The following is a 23,994-nucleotide window of genomic DNA, read 5'->3' as shown; positions in this document are numbered from 1 at the left end:
TTCCTTCTCCACCATAGGCCTCAAAGCACTCCAGATTTACGCTTAGAGATTGTACAAAAAGAGTGTTTCAAAACTGCTCAATCAAAAGAAATGTTCAACAATGTGAGATGAATGCACTCATCACATAGGATTTTCTCAGAATGCTTCTGTCTAGTTATTATGTGAAGATATTTCCTTTTTCACCATTGGCCTCAAAGTGCTCCAAATGTACACTTGCACATTCTATAAAAACAGTGTTTCAAAACTGCTCAATGAAAAGAAAGGTTCAAATCTGTGAGATGAATGCACACATTAAAAAGAAGTTTTTCAGAATATTTCTGTATAGTTTTTATGTGAAAATATTTCCCTTTCCACCTTAGGCCTCAATGCTCTATAAATGTCCCCTTGCAGAATATGCAAAAACAGTGTTTCAAAGCTGCTAAATGAAAAAAAAGTTCAACTCCGTGAGATGAATGCACATATGAATAAATTTCTCAGAATACTTCTGTCTAATTATTATGTGAAGATATTTCGTTTTCCACCATAGGCCTCAAAGCGTTCCAAATCTCCGCTTGGAGGTTCTACAAAAAGAGTTTCAAAACTGCTCAATCAAAAATAAGGTTCAAGTCTGTGAGACGAATGTACACATCAGAAAGAAGTTTGTCAGAATGCTCCTGTCCAGTTGTTATGTGAAGATATTTCCTTTTACACCATAGGCCTCAAATCTCTCGAAATGTCTGCTTGGAGATTCCACAAAATAGTGTTTCAAAACTGCTCAATCAAAAGAGATTCAACTCTGTGAGATGAATGCACACATCACAAAGAGTTTTTCAGAATGCCTCTGTCTATTATATATTTGAAGATATTTCCCTTTCCAACATAGGCCTGAAAGAACTCCAAATGTCCACTTACAGATAGTACAAAAAGGGTGTTTCAGAACTGCCTAATCAAAATTAAGATTCAACTCTGTGAGATGAATGTACATATCAAAAAGAAGTTTTTCAAAATCCTTCTGTCCAGTTTTTATGTGAAGATATTTCCTTTTCAACATAGGCCTCAAAGTGCTCCAAAAGTACACTTGCAGATTCCACAAAAAGAGTGTTTCCAAACTGCTGAATTGAAAGTAAGGTTCAACCCTGTGAGATGAATGCACACTTCACAAAGAAGTTTTTCGGAATGCTTCTGTCTACTAATTATGTGAAGATATTGCCTTTTCCACCATAGGCCGCAAAACGCTCCAAATTTCCAATTGCAGCTTCTACAAAACGAGTGTTTCAAAACTGCTCAATGAAAAGTAAGGTTCATCTCTGTGAGATGAGTGCACACTTCACAAAGAAGTTTGTTAGAATGCTTCTGTCTAGTTTTTATGTGAAGATATTTCCTTTTCCACCATAGACCTCAAAGCTCACCAAATGTACACTTGCAGATATATCAAAAAGAATGTTTCGAAACTGCTCAATGAAAAGAACGGTTCAACTCTTTGAGATGAACACACACATCACAAAGAAGTTTGTCACAATATTTCTGTATGGTTTTTATGTGAAGATATTTCCTTTTCCACCATAGGCCACAAAGCACTCCAAATGTCCACTTGAAGATTCTACAAAAAGAGTGTTTCAAAGCTGCTCAATGACAAGAAAGTTTCAACTCTGTGAGATGAATGCACACATCACAAAGAATTTTCACAGAATGTTTCTGTCTAGTTTTTATGTGAAGATATTTCCTTTTCCTCCATAGGCCTCAAAGCGCTCCAAATGTCCACTTTCAGATTCTACAGAGTGTTTCAAAACTGCTCAATCGAAAGAAATGTTCACCTCTGTGAGATGAATGCACACATCTCAAAAAATTTTCCCAGAATGATTCTGTCTAGTTTTCATGTGAAGATATTTCCTTTTCCACCATATGCTTCAAAGCACTCCAAATGTCCAGTTGCAGATTCTACAAAAAGAATGTCTCAGAACTGCTCAATGGAAAATGTTTCAACTCAGTGAGATGAATGCACACATCATAAAGAAGTGTGTCAGAATGCTTCTGCTAGTTTTTAGGTGAAGATATTTCCTTTTCCATCATAGGCCAAAAGCGCCCCAAATGTCCCCTTGCAGATTCTACAAAAATAGTGTTTCAAAGCTGTTCAATGAACAGAAAGTTTAAACTCTATGACGTGAATGCACACATCACAAGGAAGTTTTTCAGAATGCTTCTGTCTAGTTTGTATGTGAAGATATTTCCTTTTCCACCATAAGCCGTAATGCGCTCCAAATGTCCACTTGCAGATTCTACGAAAAGAGGGTTTGCAAACTACTCAACCGAAAGAAAGGTCTAACTCTGTGAGATGAATGCACACATCATAAAGAAATTTGACAGAATGCCTCTGTTTAGTTTTTATGCGAAGAAATTTCCTTTTCCACCATAAGCCTCAAAGAACTCCAAATGATCATTTGTAGATAGTTCAAAAAGGGTGTTTCAAAACTTGTCAATGAAAACTAAGTTTCAACTCTGTGAGATGAAGGCACATAACACAAAGAAGTTTGTCAGAATATTTCTGTCCAGTTTTGAAACACCCTTTTTGTACTATTTGCAAGTGGACTTTTGGAGTGCTTTGAGGCCTATGGTGGAAAAGGAAATATCTTCACATAAAATTGGACAGAAGCATCCTGACAAATTCCTTTGGGATGTGTGCATTCATCTCACAGAGTTGAACCTTTCTTTTGATTGAGTAATTTGGAAAATCTCTTTCTGTAGAATCTACAAGTGGACATTTTGAGCACTATGAGGCCTAACATGGAAAAGGAAATATCTTCACGTAAGAACTAGACAGAAGCATTTTGAGAAACCTATTTGTGATGTGTGCATTCATATCAGAGAGTTGAACCTTTCTTTTGATTGAGCAGTTTTTTAATTTTCTTTGTGTAGAATCTGCAAACGCACTTTTGGAAGGTTTTGCAACCTATGGTTGAAAAGGAAATATCTTCACGTAAAAACTAGACTGAAGCATTCTCATATACTTCTTTGAGATGTGTGCATCCATCTCACAGAGTTGAACCTTTATTTTGATTGAGCAGTTTTGAAAATCTCTTTTTGTAGAATCTGCAAGTCTACAATTGGAGGGCTTTGAGGCCTATGGTGGAAAAGGAAATATCTTCACATAAAAAATTTACGGAAACATTCTGACAAACCTCTTTGTGATGCGTGCATTCATCTCTCACAGTTGAAACTTTCTTTGCATTGACCAGTTTTGAAAAACCCTCTTTGTAGAATATGCAAGTGTACACTTGGAGCGCTTTGAAGCCTATTGTGGAAAAGGAAATAACTACACATAAAATATAGACAGGATCATTCTGAGAAAATGCTTTGTGATGTGTTCGTTCATCTCACAGAGTTGAACCTTACATTTGAATAAGCAGTTCTGAGCACTTTTTTTGTAGAATCGGCAAGTGGATATTTGGAGCGACTTGAGGCCTATCGTGGAAAACGGAATATCTTCACATAAAAACTACACAGAAGTATTCAGAGAAACTTCTTTGTGATGTGTCCATTCAACTCACAGTGTTGACTCTGTCTTTTGATAGAGCAATATTGAATCTCTTGTTTTGAAGAATCTGCAAGTGGATATTTGGAGCCCTTTGCCCCCTATGGTGGAAAAGCAAATATCTTCAAATAAAAACTACACAGAAGCATTCAGAGAAACAACTTAGTGATGAGTACATTCATCACACAGAGTTGATTTTTTCTTTTGATTCAGCCGTTTTGAAATACTCTTTTTGTAGAATCTGGAAGTGGATATTTGGAGGGCTTTGAGACCTTTTTTGGAAAAAGAAATATCTTCTCATAAAAACTACACAGAAGCATTCTGAGAAACTTCTTTGTGAGGCGTGCATTCAAATCACAGAATCGAACCTATCTTTTGATTGAGCAATTTTGAATCTCTCTTTTTGCAGAATCTGCAAGTGGATATTTGGAGCGCTTTGACTCCCACTGTGGAAAAGCAAATATCATCACATAAAAACTACACAGAAGCATTCTGAGAAACTTCTTTGTAATGAGTGCATTCATCTGAAAGCGTTGAACCTATGTTATGATTGAACAGTTTGGAAACAATCTTTTTGTAGAATTTGTAATTGGATATTTGGAGTGCTTTGAGGCCAATTTTGGAAAAGGAAATATCTTCACATAAAAACTACACAGAAACATTCTGAGGAACTTCTTTTTGATGTGTGCATTCATCTTAAAGAGTTGATCCTATCTTTTGATTGAGCAGTTGTGAATCTCTCTTTTTGTAGAATCTGCAAGTGGATATTGGGAGCCCTTTGCGGCCTATGGTGGAAAAGGTAATATCTTTAAATAAGAACTACACAGAAGCATTCTGAGAAAGGTCTTTCTGATGTGTGCATTCATCTCACAAATTTGAACATATCTTATGATTCAGCAGTTTTGAAACACTCTTTTTGTAGAATCTGGATGTGGATATTTGGAGAGCTTTGAGGCCTAATTTGGAAAAGGAAATATCTTTAAATAAAAACTTCACAGAAGTGTTCTGAAAAATTCTTTGTGATGTGTGCATTCATCTCACAGTGTTGCACCTATCTTTTGATTGAGCAGTTTTGAATCTCTCTTTTTGCAGAATCTGCAAGTAGATATTCGGAGAGCTTTGAGGCCTATTGTGGAAAAGGAAATATCATCACATAAAAACTACAAAGATGCATTCTGAGTAACTTCTTTGTGTTGTGTGCTTTCAACTCACAGAGTTGAACCTATCTTTTTATTGAGCAGTTTTGAGTCTTTATTTTTGTAGCATCTGCAAGAGGATATTTGGAGCCTTTTGCGGCCTATGGTAGAAAAGCTAATATCTTCAAAAAAAAAACTACACAGCAGCATTCTGAGGAACTTCTTTGTGAGTGTTGCATTCAACTAACAGAGTCGAACGTATGTTTTGATTGAGCTGTTTTGAATCTTTTTGCAGAATCTGCAAGTGGATATTTGGAGAGCTTTGAGGCTGATTGTGCAAAAGGATATATCTTCACATAAAAACTACACAGTAGCATTCTGAGAAACTTCTTTGTGATGTGTGCATTCAACTCACAGAGTTGAACCTATCTTTTGATTGAGCAGTTTTGAATCTCTGTTTTTGTAGGATCTGCAAGTGGTTATTTGCATAGCAATTTGCGCCCTATGGTGGAAAAGGAAATATTTTCAAATAAAAACAACCCAGAAGCATTCAGAGAAACTTCTTTGTGACGTGAACATTCAACTCACAGAGTCGAAACTATCTTTTGATTGAATAGTTTTGAAACCCTGTTTTTGTAGAATCTGCAAGTGAATATTTGGAGCGATTTGAGGCCTACTGTCGAAAAGCAAATATCTTCACATAAAAACTACACAGAAGCATTCTGAGAAACTACTTGGTGATGTGTGTATTCATCTCACTTACTTGAACCTTTCTTTTGATTGAGCAGTTGTGAAACACTCTTTTTGTAGAATCTGCAAGTGGATATTTGGAGCGATTTGAGGCCTATTGTAGCAAAGGAAATATCTTCATATAAAAACTACATAGAAGCCTTCTGAGAAACTTCTTTGGATGAGTACATTGAGCTCACAGAGTTGAACTTATGTTTTTATTGAGCTGTTTTGAATCTCTCTTTTTGTAGAATCTGCAAATGGATATTTGGAGCCCTTTGCGGCCTACGGTGGAAAAGGAAATATCTTCATATAAAAACCACACAGAAGCATTCTGAGAAACTTCTTTGTGATGTGTGCATTCAAGACACAGAGTTGAACCTATCTTTTGATTAAGCAGTTTTGATTCTGTCTCTTTGTAGAATCTACAAGTTGATATTTGGAGCCCTTTGCGCCCTTTGGTGGAAAAGGAAATATCTAATATTAAAACTACACAGAAGAATTGAGAGAAAATTCTTTGAGATGAGTGCATTTCTCACACAGAGTTGAACCTTTCTTTTGATTGAGCAGTTTTGAAACACTCTTTTTGTGGAATCTGGAAGTGGATATTTGGAGGGCTTTTTGACCTATTTTGGAAAAGGAAATATCTTCACATAAAAACTACACAGAAGCATTCTGAGAAACTTCTTTGTGATGTGTGTATTCAGCTCACAAATTTGAACCTATCTTTTGATATAGCAGTTTTTAATCTCTCTTTTTGCAGAATCTGCAAGTGTATATTTGGAGTCATTTGAGGGCAACTGTGAAAAGCAAATATCTTAGCATAAAAACTACACAGAAGCATTCTGAGAAACTTCTTTGTGAGGTGTGCATTCAACTCACAGAGTCAAACCTATCTTTTGATTAAGTATTTTTGAATCTCTCTTCTTGTAGAATCAGCAAGTGGATATCTGGAGCCCTTTGAGGCCTGTGGTGGAAAAGGAAATATCTTCACATAAAAACCACACAGAAGTATTCTGAGAAACATCTTTGCGATGTGTGCATTCATCTCACAGATTTGAACTTTTCTGCTGATTGAGCAGTTTGGAAGCATTCTTTTTGTAGGATCTACAAGTGGATATTTGGAGCACTTTGAAACCTACGGTGGAAAAGGAAATATCTTCACATAAAAACTACAAATTAACATTCTGAGAAACTTCTCTGTGGTGTGTGTATTGATCTCACAGAGTTGAACCTATCTTTTAATAGCAGTATTGAAAATCTCTTTTTGTAGAATCTACAAGTGGATATTTGGAGCGCTTTGAGCTCTATGGTGGAAAAGGAAATATCTTCACATAAAAAACAGACAGGAGCATTCTGAGGAATTTCTCTGTGATGTGTGCATTCAACTCACTGAGTTGAAACTATCTTTTGATAGAGCAGTTTTGAATCTCTCTTTTTGTAGAATCTGCAAGTGGATATTTGGAGACCTCTGTGGCCTATTTGGAAAAGGAAATATCTTCACATAAAAACTACACAGAAGCATTACGAGAATCTTCTTTTAATGAGTGCATTCATCTCCCAGAATTGAACCTTTCTTTTGATGGAGCAATTTTGAAACACTCTTTTTGTAGAATCTGGAAGTGGATATTTGGAACACTTTGAGGCCTATGGTGGAAAAGGAAATATCTTCACATAAAAACTACACAGATGCATTCTGAGAAACTTCTTTGTGATTTGTGCATTCAACTCGCAGAGTTGAACCTATCTTTTGATAGAGCGATTTTGAAACTCTCTTTTTGTAAAATCTGCCAGTGGATATTTGGAGCCCTTGGTGGCGTATGGTGGAAAAGGTTGTATGTTCACACAAAAACTACACAGAAGCATTCTGAGAAAATTCTTTGTGATGTGTGCATTCATCTCACAGAGTTGAACGTTCTTTTGATTGAGCAGTTTGGAAACACTTTTTGTAGAGTCTGCAAGTGGATATCTGGAGCGCTTTTAGGCCTATTGTGGAAAAGGAAATATCTTCACGTTAAAACAACTCAGAAGCATTCTAAGAAACTACTTTATGATGTGTGCATTCATCTCCCATAGTGGAAACTTTCTTTTAATTGAGCAGTTGGGAAACACTGTTTTTGTAGAATCTGCAAGTGGAAATTTGGAGCACTTTAAGGCCTGTGGTGGAAAAGGAAATATCTTCACATAAAAACTACACAGAAGCATTCTGAGAAACTAGTTTGTGATATGTGCAGTTTACCTCACAGAGTTTAAACTTTCTTTTGATTAAGCAGTGTGGAAACACTCTTTCTGTAGAATCTTCCAGTGGATATATACACGGCTTTGAAGCCTATGGTGGAAAAGGAAATATCTTCACTGAAATCTAGACAGAAGCATTCTGAGACTCTTCTTGGTGATGTGTGCCTTAATCTCACAGGGTTCAAACTTTCTTTTGACTGAGCAGGTTTGATAAACTCTTTTTGTATTATCTGCATGTGGATATTTGGAGCACTTTGGGGCCTCTGGTGGAAAAGAAAATATCTTCACATAAAAACTACACAGAAACAATCTGTGATACGACTTTTTGATGTGTGTGTTCAACTCAGAGTTGAACTTTTCTTTTGATTGAAGAGTTTTGAAACACTCTTTTTTTTTTTTTATTATTATTCTTTAACTCATTTTATTTACAAAATCTGAGCTTTTCTTTTTTGTTTCTCTGAGCTCTTTTTAATAGATATTATTTTTTACCTCTTACTAAATACACAAAGAAACAATATTTTCAGTTGCATTATTTTTTAAATTATTCTTTTTTTTTTTTTTTCTTTTATTATTATTATTATTATTATTATTATACTTTAGGTTTTATGGTACATGTGCGCAATGTGCAGGTAAGTTACATATGTATACATGTGCCATACTGGTGCGCTGCACCCACCAACTCGTCAGCTAGCATTAGGTATATCTCCCAATGCTATCCCTCCCCCTCCCCCCTCCCCCCACCCCACAACAGTCCCCAGAGTGTGATGTTCCCCTTCCTGTGTCCATGTGTTCTCATTGTTCAATTCCCACCTATGAGTGAGAATATGCGGTGTTTGGTTTTTTGTTCTTGCGATAGTTTACTGAGAATGATGATTTCCAATTTCATCCATGTCCCTACAAAGGACATGAACTCATCATTTTTTATGGCTGCATAGTATTCCATGGTGTATATGTGCCACATTTTCTTAATCCAGTCTATCATTGTTGGACATTTGGGTTGGTTCCAAGTCTTTGCTATTGTGAATAATGCCGCAATAAACATACGTGTGCATGTGTCTTTATAGCAGCATGATTTATAGTCCTTTGGGTATATATCCAGTAATGGGATGGCTGGGTCGAATGGAATTTCTAGTTCTAGATCCCTGAGGAATCGCCACACTGACTTCCACAAGGGTTGAACTAGTTTACAGTCCCACCAACAGTGTAAAAGTGTTCCTATTTCTCCACATCCTCTCCAGCACCTGTTGTTTCCGGACTTTTTAATGATTGCCATTCTAACTGGTGTGAGATGGTATCTCATTGTGGTTTTGATTTGCATTTCTCTGATGGCCAGTGATGTTGAGCATTTTTTCATGTGTTTTTTGGCTGCATAAATGTCTTCTTTTGAGAAGTGTCTGTTCATGTCCTTCGCCCACTTTTTGATGGGGTTGTTTGTTTTTTTCTTGTAAATTTGTTGGAGTTCATTGTAGATTCTGGATATTAGCCCTTTGTCAGATGAGTAGGTTGCAAAAATTTTCTCCCATTTTGTAGGTTGCCTGTTCACTCTGATGGTAGTTTCTTTTGCTGTGCAGAAGCTCTTTAGTTTAATTAGATCTCATTTGTCAATTTTGGCTTTTGTTGCCATTGCTTTTGGTGTTTTAGACAGGAAGTCCTTGCCCATGCCTATGTCCTGAATGGTAATGCCTAGGTTTTCTTCTAGGGTTTTTATGGTTTCAGGTCTAACGTTTAAGTCTTTAATCCATCTTGAATTGATTTTTGTATAAGGTGTAAGGAAGGGATCCAGTTTCAGCTTTCTCCATATGGCTAGCCAGTTTTCCCAGCACCATTTATTAAATAGGGAATCCTTTCCCCATTTCTTGTTTTTGTCAGGTTTGTCAAAGATCAGATACTTGTAGATATGTGGCATTATTTCTGATGGCTCTGTTCTGTTCCATTGATCTATATCTCTGTTTTGGTACCAGTACCATGCTGTTTTGGTTACTGTAGCCTTGTAGTATAGTTTGAAGTCAGGTAGTGTGATGCCTCCAGCTTTGTTCTTTTGGCTTAGGATTGACTTGGCGATGCGGGCTCTTTTTTGGTTCCATATGAACTTTAAAGTAGTTTTTTCCAGTTCTGTGAAGAAAGTCATTGGTAGCTTGATGGGGATGGCATTGAATCTGTAAATTACCTTGGGAAGGATGGCCATTTTCATGATATTGATTCTTCCTACCCATGAGCATGGAATGTTCTTCCATTTGTTTGTATCCTCTTTTATTTCCTTGAGCAGTGGTTTGTAGTTCTCCTTGAAGAGGTCTTTCACATCCCTTGTAAGTTGGATTCCTAGGTATTTTATTCTCTTTGAAGCAATTGTGAATGGGAGTTCACTCATGATTTGGCTCTCTGTTTGTCTGTTATTGATGTATAAGAATGCTTGTGATTTTTGCACATTGATTTTGTATCCTGAGACTTTGCTGAAGTTGCTTATCAGCTTAAGGAGATTTTGGGCTGAGACAATGGGGTTTTCTAGATATACAATCATGTCATCTGCAAACAGGGACAATTTGACTTCCTCTTTTCCTAATTGAATACCCTTGATTTCCTTCTCCTGCCTAATTGCCCTGGCCAGAACTTCCAACACTATGTTGAATAGAAGTGGTGAGAGAGGGCATCCCTGTCTTGTGCCAGTTTTCAAAGGGAATGCTTCCAGTTTTTGCCCATTCAGTATGATATTGGCTGTGGGTTTGTCATAAATAGCTCTTATTATTTTGAGATACGTCCCATCAATTCCTAATTTATTGAGAGTTTTTAGCATGAAGGGTTGTTGAATTTTGTCAAAGGCCTTTTCTGCATCTATTGAGATAATCATGTGGTTTTTGTCTTTCGTTCTGTTTATATGCTGGATTACATTTATTGATTTGCGTATATTGAACCAGCCTTGCATCCCAGGGATGAAGCCCACTTGATCATGGTGGATAAGCTTTTTGATGTGCTGCTGGATTCTGTTTGCCAGTATTTTATTGAGGATTTTTGCATCAATGTTCATCAAGGATATTGGTCTAAAATTCTCTTTTTTTGTTGTGTCTCTGCCAGGCTTTGGTATCAGGATGATGCTGGCCTCATAAAATGAGTTAGGGAGGATTCCCTCTTTTTCTATTGATTGGAATAGTTTCAGAAGGAATGGTACCAGCTCCTCCTTGTACCTCTGGTAGAATTCGGCTGTGAATCCATCTGGACCTGGACTTTTTTTGGTTGGTAAGCTATTGATTATTGCCACAATTTCAGCTCCAGTTATTGGTCTATTCAGAGATTCAACTTCTTCCTGGTTTAATCTTGGGAGGGTGTATGTGTTGAGGAATTTATCCATTTCTTCTAGATTTTCTAGTTTATTTGCATAGAGGTGTTTGTAATATTCTCTGATGGTAGTTTGTATTTCTGTGGGATCGGTGGTGATATCCCCTTTATCATTTTTTATTGCATCTATTTGATTCTTCTCTCTTTTTTTCTTTATTAATCTTGCTAGCGGTCTATCAATTTTGTTGATCCTTTCAAAAAACCAGCTCCTGGATTCATTGATTTTTTGAAGGGTTTTTTGTGTCTCTATTTCCTTCAGTTCTGCTCTGATTTTAGTTATTTCTTGCCTTCTGCTAGCTTTTGAATGTGTTTGCTCTTGCTTTTCTAGTTCTTTTAATTGTGATGTTAGGGTGTCAATTTTGGATCTTTCCTGCTTTCTCTTGTGGGCATTTAGTGCTATAAATTTCCCTCTACACACTGCTTTGAATGCATCCCAGAGATTCTGGTATGTTGTGTCTTGGTTCTCGTTGGTTTCAAAGAACATCTTTATTTCTGCCTTCATTTCGTTATGTACCCAGTAGTCATTCAGGAGCAGGTTGTTCAGTTTCCACGTAGTTGAGCGGTTTTGAGTGAGATTCTTAATCCTGAGTTCTAGCTTGATTGCACTGTGATCTGAGAGACAGTTTGTTACAATTTCTGTTCTTTTACATTTATTGAGGAGAGCTTTACTTCCAAGTATATGGTCAATTTTGGAATAGGTGAGGTGTGGTGCTGAAAAAAATGTATATTCTGTTGATTTGGGGTGGAGAGTTCTGTAGATGTCTATTAGGTCCGCTTGGTGCAGAGCTGAGTTCAATTCCTGGGTATCCTTGTTGACTTTCTGTCTCGTTGATCTGTCTAATGTTGATAGTGGGGTGTTAAAGTCTCCCATTATTAATGTGTGGGAGTCTAAGTCTCTTTGTAGGTCACTCAGGACTTGCTTTATGAATCTGGGTGCTCCTGTATTGGGTGCATATATATTTAGGACAGTTAGCTCTTCTTGTTGAATTAATCCCTTTACCATTATGTAATGGCCTTCTTTGTCTCTTTTGATCTTTGTTGGTTTAAAGTCTGTTTTATCAGAGACTAGGATTGCAACCCCTGCCTTTTTTTGTTTTCCATTTGCTTGGTAGATCTTCCTCCATCCTTTTATTTTGAGCCTATGTGTGTCTCTGCACGTGAGATTGGTTTCCTGAATACAGCACACTGATGGGTCTTGAGTCTTTATCCAGTTTGCCAGTCTGTGTCTTTTAATTGGAGCATTTAGTCCATTTACATTTAAAGTTAATATTGTTATGTGTGAATTTGATCCTGTCATTATGATGTTAGCTGGATATTTTGCTCGTTAGTTGATGCAGTCTCTTCCTAGTCTCGATGTTCTTTACATTTCGGTATGATTTTGCAGTGGCTGGTACCAGTTGTGCCTTTCCATGTTTAGCGATTCCTTCAGGAGCTCTTTTAGGGCAGGCCTGGTGGTGACCAAATCTCTCAGCATTTGCTTGTCTGTAAAGTATTTTATTTCTCCTTCACTTATGAAGCTTAGTTTGGCAGGATATGAAATTCTGGGTTGAAAATTCTTTTCTTTAAGAATGTTGAATATTGGCCCCCACTCTCTTCTGGCTTGTAGGGTTTCTGCCGAGAGATCCGCTGTTAGTCTGATGGGCTTCCCTTTGATGGTAACCCGACCTTTCTCTCTGGCTGCCCTTAACATTTTTTCCTTCATTTCAACTTTGGTGAATCTGACAATTATGTGTCTTGGAGTTGCTCTTCTCGAGGAGTATCTTTGTGGCGTTCTCTGTATTTCCTGAATCTGAATGTTGGCCTGCCTTGCTAGATTGGGGAAGTTCTCCTGGATAATATCCTGCAGAGTGTTTTCCAACTTGTTTCCATTCTCCCCGTCACTTTCAGGTACACCAATCAGACGTAGATTTGGTCTTTTCACATAGTCCCACATTTCTTGGAGGCTTTGCTCGTTTCTTTTTATTCTTTTTTCTCTAAACTTCCCTTCTCGCTTCATTTCATTCATTTCATCTTCCAGGGCTGATACCCTTTCTTCCATTTGATCGCATCGGCTCCTGAGGCTTCTGCATTCTTCACGTAGTTCTCGAGCCTTGGTTTTCAGCTCCATCAGCTCCTTTAAGCACTTCTCTGTATTGGTTATTCTAGTTATACATTCTTCTAAATTTTTTTCAAAGTTTTCAACTTCTTTGCCTTTGGTTTGAATATCCTCCCGTAGCTCGGAGTAAGTTGATCGTCTGAAGCCTTCTTCTCTCAGCTCGTCAAAGTCATTCTCCGTCCAGCTTTGTTCCGTTGCTGGTGAGGAACTGCGTTCCTTTGGAGGAGGAGAGGTACTCTGGTTTTTAGAGTTTCCAGTTTTTCTGCTCTGTTTTTTCCCCATCTTTGTGGTTTTATCTACTTTTGGTCTTTGATGATGGTGATGTACAGATGGGTTTTTGGTGTGGATGTCCTTTCTGTTAGCTTTCCTTCTAACAGACAGAACCCTCAGCTGCAGGTCTGTTGGAGTACCTGGCCGGCCGTGTGAGGTGTCAGTCTGCCCCTGCTGGGGGGTGCCTCCCAGTTAGGCTGCTTGGGGGTCGGGGTCAGGGACCCACTTGAGGAGGCAGTCAGCCCGTTCTCAGATCTCCAGCTGCGTGCTGGGAGAACCACTGCTCTCCTCAAAGCTGTCAGACAGGGACATTTAAGTCTGCAGAGGTTACTTCTGTCTTTTTGTTTGTCTGTGTCCTGCCCCCAGAGGTGGATCCTACAGAGGCAGGCAGGCCTCCTTGAGCTGTGGTGGGCTCCACCCAGTTCAAGCTTCCAGGCTGCTTTGTTTACCTAAGCGAGCCTGGGCAATGGCGGGCGCCCCTCCCCCAGCCTCGCTGCAGACTTGCTGTTTGATCTCAGACTGCTGTGCTAGCAATCAGCGAGACTCCGTGGGCGTAGGACCCTCTGAGCCAGGTTCGGGCTATACTCTCCTGGGGCACCGTTTCCTAAGCCCGTCGGAAAAGCACAGTATTCGGGTGGGAGTGGCCCGATTTTCCAGGTGCAGTCTGTCACCCCTGGAAGGGGAACTCCCTGACCCCTTGCGCTTCCCGAGTGAGGCAATGCCTCGCCCCTGCTTCGGCTGGCGCACGGCACACTCACCCACTGACCTGCGCCCACTGTCTGGCACTCCCTAGTGAGATGAACACGGTACCTCAGATGGAAATGCAGAAATCACCCATCTTCTGCGTCGCTCGCGCTGGGAGCCGTAGACCGGAGCTGTTCCTATTCAGCCATCTTCTGAAACACTCTTTTTGTAGTATCTGCAAATCGATATTTTGAGCGGGTTGAGGCCTATGGAGGAATAGGAAAAATCTTCACATAAATACTAGACAGAAGCAATATGAGAAACTTCTTTGTGATGTTTACATTCACCTCACATACTTGAAACTTTCTTTTGATTGAGCAGTTTTCAAACACTCTTTTTGTAGAATCTGCAAGGGGATATTTTGATTGCTTTGCGGCCTCTAGTGGAAAAGGAAATATCTTCACATAAAAACTAGACAGAAGCATTCTGAGAAACTTCCTTGTGATGTGTGCATTCATCTCACAGAGTTGAACCTTTTTTTTTGATTGAGCAGTTTTGAAAAACTCTTTTTATATAATCTGCAAGTGGATATTTGGAGCACTTTGAGGCCCATGGTGGAAAAGGAAATATCTTCACATAAAAACTAGACAGAAGCATTCTGAGAAACTTATCTGTGATGTGTGCATTCATCTCACAGTGTTGAACATTTCTTTTGATTGATCAGTTTTGAAACACTGTCTTTGTAGAATCTGCAAGAGGATATTTGGAGTGCTTTATGGCCTATGGTGTAAAAGGAAATATCTTCTCATAAAAACCAGACAGAAGCATTCTGAGAAACTTCTTTGTGATGTGTGCATTCAACACACAAAGGTGAACCTTTCCATTGATTGAGCAGTTTACAATCATTCCTTTTGTAGAATCTAAAATTGAATATTTGGAGCGATTTGCGGCCCATGGTGCAAAAGGAAATATCTTCACATAAAAACTAGACAGAAGCATTCTGAGAAACTTCTTTGTGATGTGTGTGTTCATCTCACAGATTTGAACCTTTCTTTTGAATGAGCAGTTTTTAAACACTCTATTTGTAGAATCTGCAAGTCGATATTTGAAGCGCTTTGAGGTCAATGGTGGATAAGGAAAAATCTTCATATAAAGATTAGACAGAAGCATACTGAGAAACTTCTTAGTGATGTGTGCGTCCATCTCACAGAGTTGAAGATTTCTTTTGATTGAGCCGTTTTGAAACACTCTTTTTGTAGAATCTGCAGGTGGATACTTGAAGTGCTTTGAGGCCTAAGGTGGAAAAGGATATATCTTCACATGAAAATTAGACAGAAGCATCCTGAGAAACTTCTCTTTGATGTGTGCATTCATCTCACAGAGTTGAACATTTCTATTGATGGAACAGTTTTCAAACACTGTTTTTGTAGAATCTACAAGTGGATAGTTGGAGCGCTTTGAGCCCTGTGGTGGAAAAGAAAATATCTTCACATAAAAATTAGACTGACGCATTCTGAGAAACTTCTTTGTGATGTGTGCATTAATCTCACAGAGTTGAACCTTTCTTTTGATTGAGCAGTTTTGAAAAACTCTTTGTATAATCTACAAGTGGATATTTGGAGCACATTGAAGCCCATGGTGGAAAAGGAAATATCTTCACATAAAAACTACACGGAAGCAAACTGAGAAACTTCTTTGTGATGTGTGCATTCAACTCACAGTGTTGAAACTTTCTTTTGATTGAGCAGTTTTGAAACACTCTTTTTGTAGTATCTGCAAATGGATATTTGGAGTGTATTGAGGCTTATGATGGAAAAGGACATATCTTCACATAAATACTAGACAGAAGCATTCTGAGAAACTTATTTGTGATGTGTGCATTGAACTCACAGAATTTTCTTTAAAATGACCAATTTTGAATCGTTCTTCTTGTAGAATCCACAAGTGGATATTTGGAGAGCATTGAGGCCTATGGTGGAAAAGGAAGTATCTTCTCATAAAAACTTGACAGATGCATTCTGAGAAATTACTTTGTGATATGTGCCTTCATCTCACAGAGTTGAACCCGTCTTTTTGTTGAGCAGTTTTGAAACAGTCCTTTTGTAGTATTTGCATGTGGATGTTTGGAGTGCCTTGGGGCCTATGGTGGAAAAAGAAATATCTTCACATAAAAACTAAACAGGAGCATTTTGAGAAATTTCTCTGTGATGTTTGCATTCATCTCACAGAGTTAAACCTTTTTTAATTGAGCAGTGTTGAAACACTCTTTTTGTACTATCTGCAAGTGGATATTTGGAGAGCTTTGAGGCCTATGGTGGAAAAGGAAATATCTTCACATAAAAGCTAGACAGAAGCATTCTGAGAAACTTCTTTGTGATGTGTGCATTCAACTCACGACTTTGAATTGTTCTTTTGATTGAGCAGTTTTTAAACACAGTTTCAGAAGAATCTGCAAGTGGATATTTTGCATGATTTGTGAGCTTTACTGGAAAAGGAAATATCTTCACATAAAAACTAGACAGAAGCATTCTGAGAAACTTCTTTGTGATGTGTGGATTCATCACACAGAGTTGAACCTTTCTTTTAATTGATCAGTGTTGAAACACTCTTTTTGTAGAATCTGCAAGTGGATATTTGGATCACTTTGAGGGCTATGGTGGAAAAGGAAATATCTTCATGTAAAAACTAGACAGATGCATTCTGAGAAACTTCTTTGTGATGTCTGCATTCATCTCACAGAGTTGAACCTTTATTTTGATTGAGCAGTTTTAAAACACTCTTTTTGTAGAACCTGCAGTTGGATATTTGGAGAGTTTGAGGCCCATGGAGGAAAAGGAAATATCTTCACATAAAAACTAGACAGAAGCATTCTGAGAAACTATTTTGTGAAGTGTGCGTTCATCTCTCAGAGTTGAACCTTTCTTTTGACTGAGCAGTTTTTAAACACTCTATTTGTAGAATATGCAAGTGGATATTTGGGGAGCTTTGAGGTCAAAGCTTGAAAAGGAAATATCTTCATATAAAGAAAAGACAGATGCATTCTGAGAAACATCCTAGTGATGTGTGCATTCATCTCACAGAGTTGAACATTTCTTTTGATTGAGCAGTTTTGAAACACTCTTCTGTAGAATCTGTGGGTGGATATTTGGAGCGCTTTGAGGCCTATGGTGGAAAAGGAAATATCTTCACATGAAAATTAGACAGAAGCATTCTGAGAAACTTCTTTTTGATCTGTACATTCATCTCACAGAGTTGAAAGTTTCTATTGATTGAGCAGTTTTGAAAGTCTCTTTGTAGAATCTGCAAGTGGATATTTGGAGCACTTTGAGCCCTATGGTGGAAAAGGAAATATCTTCACTTAAAAAGTACACAGAAGCACTATGAAAAACTTCTTTTTGATGTGTGCATTCATCTCACAGGGATGAATCTTTCTTTTGATTTTGCAGTTGTGAAACACTGTTTTTGTAGGAACTGCAATTGGATATTTGGAGCGCTTTGAGGCCTATGTTGGAAAAGGTAATATCTTCACATAAAAATGAGACAGAAGCATTCTGAGAAACTTCTTTGTGATGTCTCCATTCATCTCACAGAGTTGAACCCATCTTTTGATCGACCAGTTTTGAAACACTCTTTTTGTAGAATGTGCAAGTGGATATTTGGAATGCTTTGCGGCTTATGGTGGAAAAGAAATATATTCACATAAAAACTAGAAAGAAGCATTCTGAGAAACTTCTTTGTGATGTGTGCATTCATCTCACAGAGTTGAAGCTTTCTTTTTGTTGACCAGTTTTGAAACACTCTTCTTGTAAAATCTGCAAGTGGATTTTTTAGAGCGCTTTGAGCCCTATGGTGGAAAAGGAAATATTTTCACATAAAAACTACACAGAAACATTCTGAGAAACTTCTTTGTGATGTGTGCATTCAACTCACAGAGTTGAAACGTTATTTTGATTGAGCAGTTTTGAAACACTCTTTTTGCAGATTCTGCAAGTGGATATTTTGAGTGCTGTTAGGCCTATGATCAAAAGGAAATTTCTTCACATAAAAACTAGAGACAAGCATTCTGAGAGACTTATTTGTGATGTGTGCATTCATCTCAGAGAGTTGAACCATTCTTTTGATTGAGCAGTTTGGACATACTATTTTTGTAGAATCTGCAAATGGGTATTTGGAGACCTTTGCTTCCTATGGTGGAAAAGGAAATATCTTCACATAAAAACTAGAAAGAAGCATTCTGAGAAACTTCTTTGTGATGTTTGCCTTCATCTCACAGAGTTGAACTTTTCTTTTAAATGTGCAGCTTTGAAAAAGTCTTCTTGTAGTATCTGCAGGTGGATATTTGGAGTGCTTTGCAGCCTAGAGTGGAAAAGGTGATATCTTCAGATAGAAACTAGACAGAAGCATTCTGAGAAACTTCTTTGTGATGTGTGCATTCATCTCACAGAGTTGAACTTTCTTTTGATTGAGCAGTTTTGTACCAGTCGTTTTGTAGAATCAGCAAAGGGGTATTTTTGAGCCCATTGAGGCCTATGGGGTAATAGGAAATATCTTCACATAAAAACTAAATATAATTTCTGAGAAAATTCTTTGTGATGTGTGCTTTCATCTCACAGTGTTGAAACTTTCTTTTGATTGGTCAGTTTGGAATAAGTCTCTTTGTAGAATCTGCAAGTGGATATTTGGAGCACTTTGAAACCTATGGTGAAAAAGAAATATCTTCAGGTAAAAAACAGACAGAAGCGTTCTGAGAAACTTCTTTGTGATGTGTGCATTCATTTCACAGACTTGAACCTTTGTATTGATTGAGCAGTTCGGAAACAGTCATTTTGTAGACTCTGTAGAGGGATATTTCTCAGACCACTGAGGCCTCTGGGGAAATAGGAAATATCTTCAGATAAGAACTAAACAGAAACATTCTGAGAAACTTCCTTCTGATGTGTGCATTCATCTCACAGATTTGAACCTTTCTTTTGATTGAGCAGTTTGGAAGCAGTCTTTCTGTATTATCTGCAAATGGATATTTGGAGCTCTTTTTATGCTTTTTACGTTGAAAAGGAAATTTATTCGCATAAAAACTTGACAGAAGCATTCTGAGGAACTTCTTTTTTATGTGTGCATTCATTTCACAGAGTTGAAGCTTTCTTTTGATTGAGTAGTTTTGAAACACTCTTCTTGTAGTATCTTCAAGTGGATATTTGTAGCATTTTGGGGCCTATAGAGGAAAAAGATCTATCTTCACATGAAACCTAGACAGAAGCATTCTGAGAACCTTCTCTGTGATATGTGCATTCATCTCACAGAATTGAACCTTTCTTTTGATTGAGCAGTTTGGAAACCCACTTTTTATAGAATCTGCACGTGTATATTTGGCGCGCTTTGTGGCCTATAGTGGAAAAGGAAATAACTTCACATAAAAACTAGACAGAAGCATTCTGAGTAACTTTCTGTGACTTGTGCATTCATCTCATAGAGTTGAATCTTTCTTTTGATTGAGCAGTTTGGAAACTGTCCTTTTGTAGAATCTGCAAATGGATATTTGGAGCACTTTGCAGACTAGTTGGAAAGAGAAACATCTTCATATTAAAACTAGATAGAAACATTCTGAGAAACTTCTTTGTGATGTGTGCATTCATGTCACAGGATTGAAACTTTCCTTGGATTGAGAAGTTTGGAAAGAGTCCTTTTGTAGAATCTGCAAAGGGATATTTGTGAGCCCATTGAGGTCTATGGTGAAATAGGAAACGTCTTCTCATAAAAACTAGATGGAAGCTTTCCAAAAAACTTCTTTGTGCTGTGTGCTTTCATCTCACAGTGTTGAAACTCTCTTTTGATTGAGCAGTTTGGAAATGCTCTTTTTGTAGAACCTGGAAATGGATCTGCACATAAAAACTAGACAGAATCTTTCTGAGAAACTTCTTTGTGACGCGTGCTTTCTTCTCAGATTTGGATCTTCCTTTTCATTGAGCAGTTTGGCAACAAGTCATTTTGTAGAATCTGCAAAGCGATATATGTGAGCAGTTTGAAGCCTATGGTGAGAAAGTAAATATCTTCACATAAAACCTAGACAGAAGCATTTTGAGAAAACTCTTTGTGATGTTTGCATTCATCTCACTGAGTTGAACCTTTCTGTTCATTGAGCAGTGTGGAAACATACTTTTTGTGCAATCTGCAAAGGAATATTTGTTTGTGGTTTGAGACCTATGGTTAAAAAGTAATATCTTCACATAAAAACAAGACAGAAGCATTCTGAGAAACGAATTTTTTATGTATGTATTCATCTCATAGAGTTGAACGTTTCTTTGGATGAAGCAGTTCGGAAACAGTTTCTTTGTAGAATCTGAAAAGGGATATTTTTGATCCCTTTGAGGCATAAGGTGAAATAGGAAATATCTTCACATAAAAACTAGACAGAAACTTTCTGAGAAACTTCCTTGTGACGTGGGCTTTCATCTCCCAGATTTGAACCTTTATTTTGATTGAGCATTTGGAAAGAGTCTTTTTCTAGTATCTGCAGAGGGCTATTTGTGAGCAGACTGAGGTCTATAGTGAAAAGGAAATGGCTTCTCAAAAAAACCAGATAGAAGCATTCTGAGAAACTTCTTTGTAATGTGTGCATTCATCTCACAGAGTTAAACTTTTCTTTTGATTGAGTTGTTTGGAAACACTCTTTTTTGTAGCATCTGCAAGAGTATACTTCTGAGCCCATTGAGGCCTATTTTGAAATATGAAATATCTTCACAAAAAACTAGATATAAGGTTTCTAAGAAACTTCTTTGTGATGTGTGCTTTCATCTCACAGAGTTGAACCTTTCTTTTGATTGAGCAGATTGGAAACACTCTTTTTGTAGAATCTGCAAGTGGATATTTGGAGTGCTTTGAGGCCCATGGTGAAAAAGGAAGTCTTCATATAAAAACTAAACAGAAGTTTTCTGAGAAATTTCTTTGGGATGTGTGCATTCATCTCAAAGGGTTGAACCACTCTTTTGATTGAGCAGTTTGGAAACAGTCTTTCGTAGAATCTGCAAATGGATATTTGGAGCGCTTTGAGGCCTATGGTGAAAAAGGAAACTTCTTCACATAACACTAGACAAAAGCATTCTGAGGAACCTCTTTGTGATGTGTGCTTTCATCTCACAGAGTTTAACCTTTCTTTTCATTGAGCAGTATGGAAACTGTCTTTTTGTAGTATCTGCAAAGGGATATTTGTGAGCAGTTTGAGGCCTATGGTGAAAAAGGAAATACCTTCATATAAAAACCAGACAGAAGCTTTCTGAGAAACTTCTATGTGATGTGTTCTTTCATCTCACAGAATTGAACCTGTCTTTTGATTGATCATTTTGGAAACAGTCTTTTTGTAGAGTCTGCAAATAGATATTTGGAGGGCGTTGAGCCAAGGGTGAAATAGCAACTGGCTTCACGTGAAAACTAGACAGAAGCTTTCTGAGAACCTTCTTTGTGATGTGTGCATTGTTCTCACACAGTTGAACTTTCCTTTGATTTAGCAGTTTGCAAACAGTATTTTTGTAGAATCTGCAAGTGGATACTTGTAACGCTTTGAGGCCTATGTTGAAAAAGAAATATCTTCCATAAAAATTAGACAGAAAATTTCTAAGAAAATTCTTTGTGATGTGTTCATTCATCTCACAGAGTTGAACCTTTCTTCTGATTGAGCAGTTTTGAAAAACTCTTTTTGTAGAATCTGCAAGTGGATATTTGTGTCACTTTTAGCCCTATGTTGGAAAAGGAAATATCTCCCCATAAAAACTGGACAGAAGCATTCTGAGAAACTTCTTTGTGTTGTGTGCATTCAACTTACAGAGTTGATCCTTTCTTTTGATTGAGCAGTTTTGAAACACTCTTTTTGTAGAATCTGCAAGTGGATATATGGAGCGCTTTGCGGCCTAGAGTGGAAAAGGAAATATCTTCACATAAAAACTAGACAGAAGCATTCTGAGAAAATTCTTTGTGATGTGTGCATTCATCTCACCGAGTACAAACTTCCTTTTGATTGACCAGTTTTGAAATGCTCTTTTTGTAGAATCTGTAAGTGGATATTAGTGGCGATTTGAGGCCTATCTTTGAAAAGGAAATATCTTCATATAAAAACTAGACCGAAGCATTCTGAGAAACTTCTTAGTGATGTGTGTATTCGTCTCAGAGAGTTGAATGATACTTTTGATTAAGCAGTTTGGAAACAGTCTTTTTGTAGTATCTGCATGTGGGTATTTGGAGCACTTTGATGCCTATGGTGGAAAATGAAATACCTTAACATAAAAATTAGACAGAAGCATTCTGAGAAACTTCTTTGTGATGTTTGCATTCATCTCACAGAGTTGAAACTTTCCTTTGATTGAGCAGTTTTGAAACACTCTTTTTGTAGAATCTGCAAGTGGATATTTGGAGTGCTGTGAGGCCAATGGTGGAAAAGGACATATCTTCACAATAAAAAATGATAAAGGGGATATCACCACTGATCCCACAGAAATACAAACTACCATCAGAGAATATTACAAACACCTCTATGCAAATAAACTAGAAAATCTAGAAGAAATGGATAAATTCCTCAACACATACACCCTCCCAAGACTAAACCAAGAAGAAGTTCAATCTCTGAATAGACCAATAACAGGAGCTGAAATTATGGCAATAATCAATAGCTTACCAACCAAAAAAAGTCCAGGACCAGATGGGTTCACAGCCGAATTCTACCAGAGGTACAAGGAGGAGCTGGTACCATTCCTTCTGAAACTATTCCAATCAATAGAAAAAGAGGGAATCCTCCCTAACTCATTTTATGAGGCCAGCATCATCCTTATACCAAAGCCTGGCAGAGACACAACAAAAAAAGAGAATTTTAGACCAATATCCTTGATGAACATTGATGCAAAAATCCTCAATAAAATACTGGCAAACAGAATCCAGCAGCACATCAAAAAGCTTATCCACCATGATCAAGTGGGCTTCATCCCTGGGATGCAAGGCTGGTTCAATATACGCAAATCAATAAATGTAATCCAGCATATAAACAGAACCAAAGACAAAAACCACATGATTATCTCAATAGATGCAGAAAAGGCCTTTGACAAAATTCAACAACCCTTCATGCTAAAAACTCTCAATAAATTAGGAATTGATGGGACGTATCTCAAAATAATAAGAGCTATTTATGACAAACCCACAGCCAATATCATACTGAATGGGCAAAAACTGAAAGCATTCCCTTTGAAAACTGGCACAAGACAGGGATGCCCTCTCTCGCCACTTCTATTCAACATAGTGTTGGAAGTTCTGGCCAGGGCAATTAGGCAGGAGAAGGAAATCAAGGGTATTCAATTAGGAAAAGAGGAAGTCAAATTGTCCCTGTTTGCAGATGACATGATAGTGTATCTAGAAAACCCCATTGTCTCAGCCCAAAATCTCCTTAAGCTGATAAGCAACTTCAGCAAAGTCTCAGGATACAAAATCAATGTGCAAAAATCACAAGCATTCTTATACATCAATAACAGACAAACAGAGAGCCAAATCATGAGTGAACTCCCATTCACAATTGCTTCAAAGAGAATAAAATACCTAGGAATCCAACTTACAAGGGATGTGAAAGACCTCTTCAAGGAGAACTACAAACCACTGCTCAAGGAAATAAAAGAGGATACAAACAAATGGAAGAACATTCCATGCTCATGGGTAGGAAGAATCAATATCATGAAAATGGCCATCCTTCCCAAGGTAATTTACAGATTCAATGCCATCCCCATCAAGCTACCAATGACTTTCTTCACAGAATTGGAAAAAACTACTTTAAAGTTCATATGGAACCAAAAAAGAGCCCGCATCGCCAAGTCAATCCTAAGCCAAAAGAACAAAGCTGGAGGCATCACGCTACCTGACTTCAAACTATACTACAAGGCTACAGTAACCAAAACAGCATGGTACTGGTACCAAAACAGAGATATAGATCAATGGAACAGAACAGAGCCGTCAGAAATAATGCCACATATCTACAA

This window comes from Pongo pygmaeus, chromosome 16 (assembly GCF_028885625.2).
Source record: "Pongo pygmaeus isolate AG05252 chromosome 16, NHGRI_mPonPyg2-v2.0_pri, whole genome shotgun sequence".
In the NCBI taxonomy this organism is placed as follows: domain Eukaryota; kingdom Metazoa; phylum Chordata; class Mammalia; order Primates; family Hominidae; genus Pongo; species Pongo pygmaeus.
The sequence above is the reverse complement of the archived record's forward strand: the minus strand, read 5'-3'. Positions refer to the sequence as shown.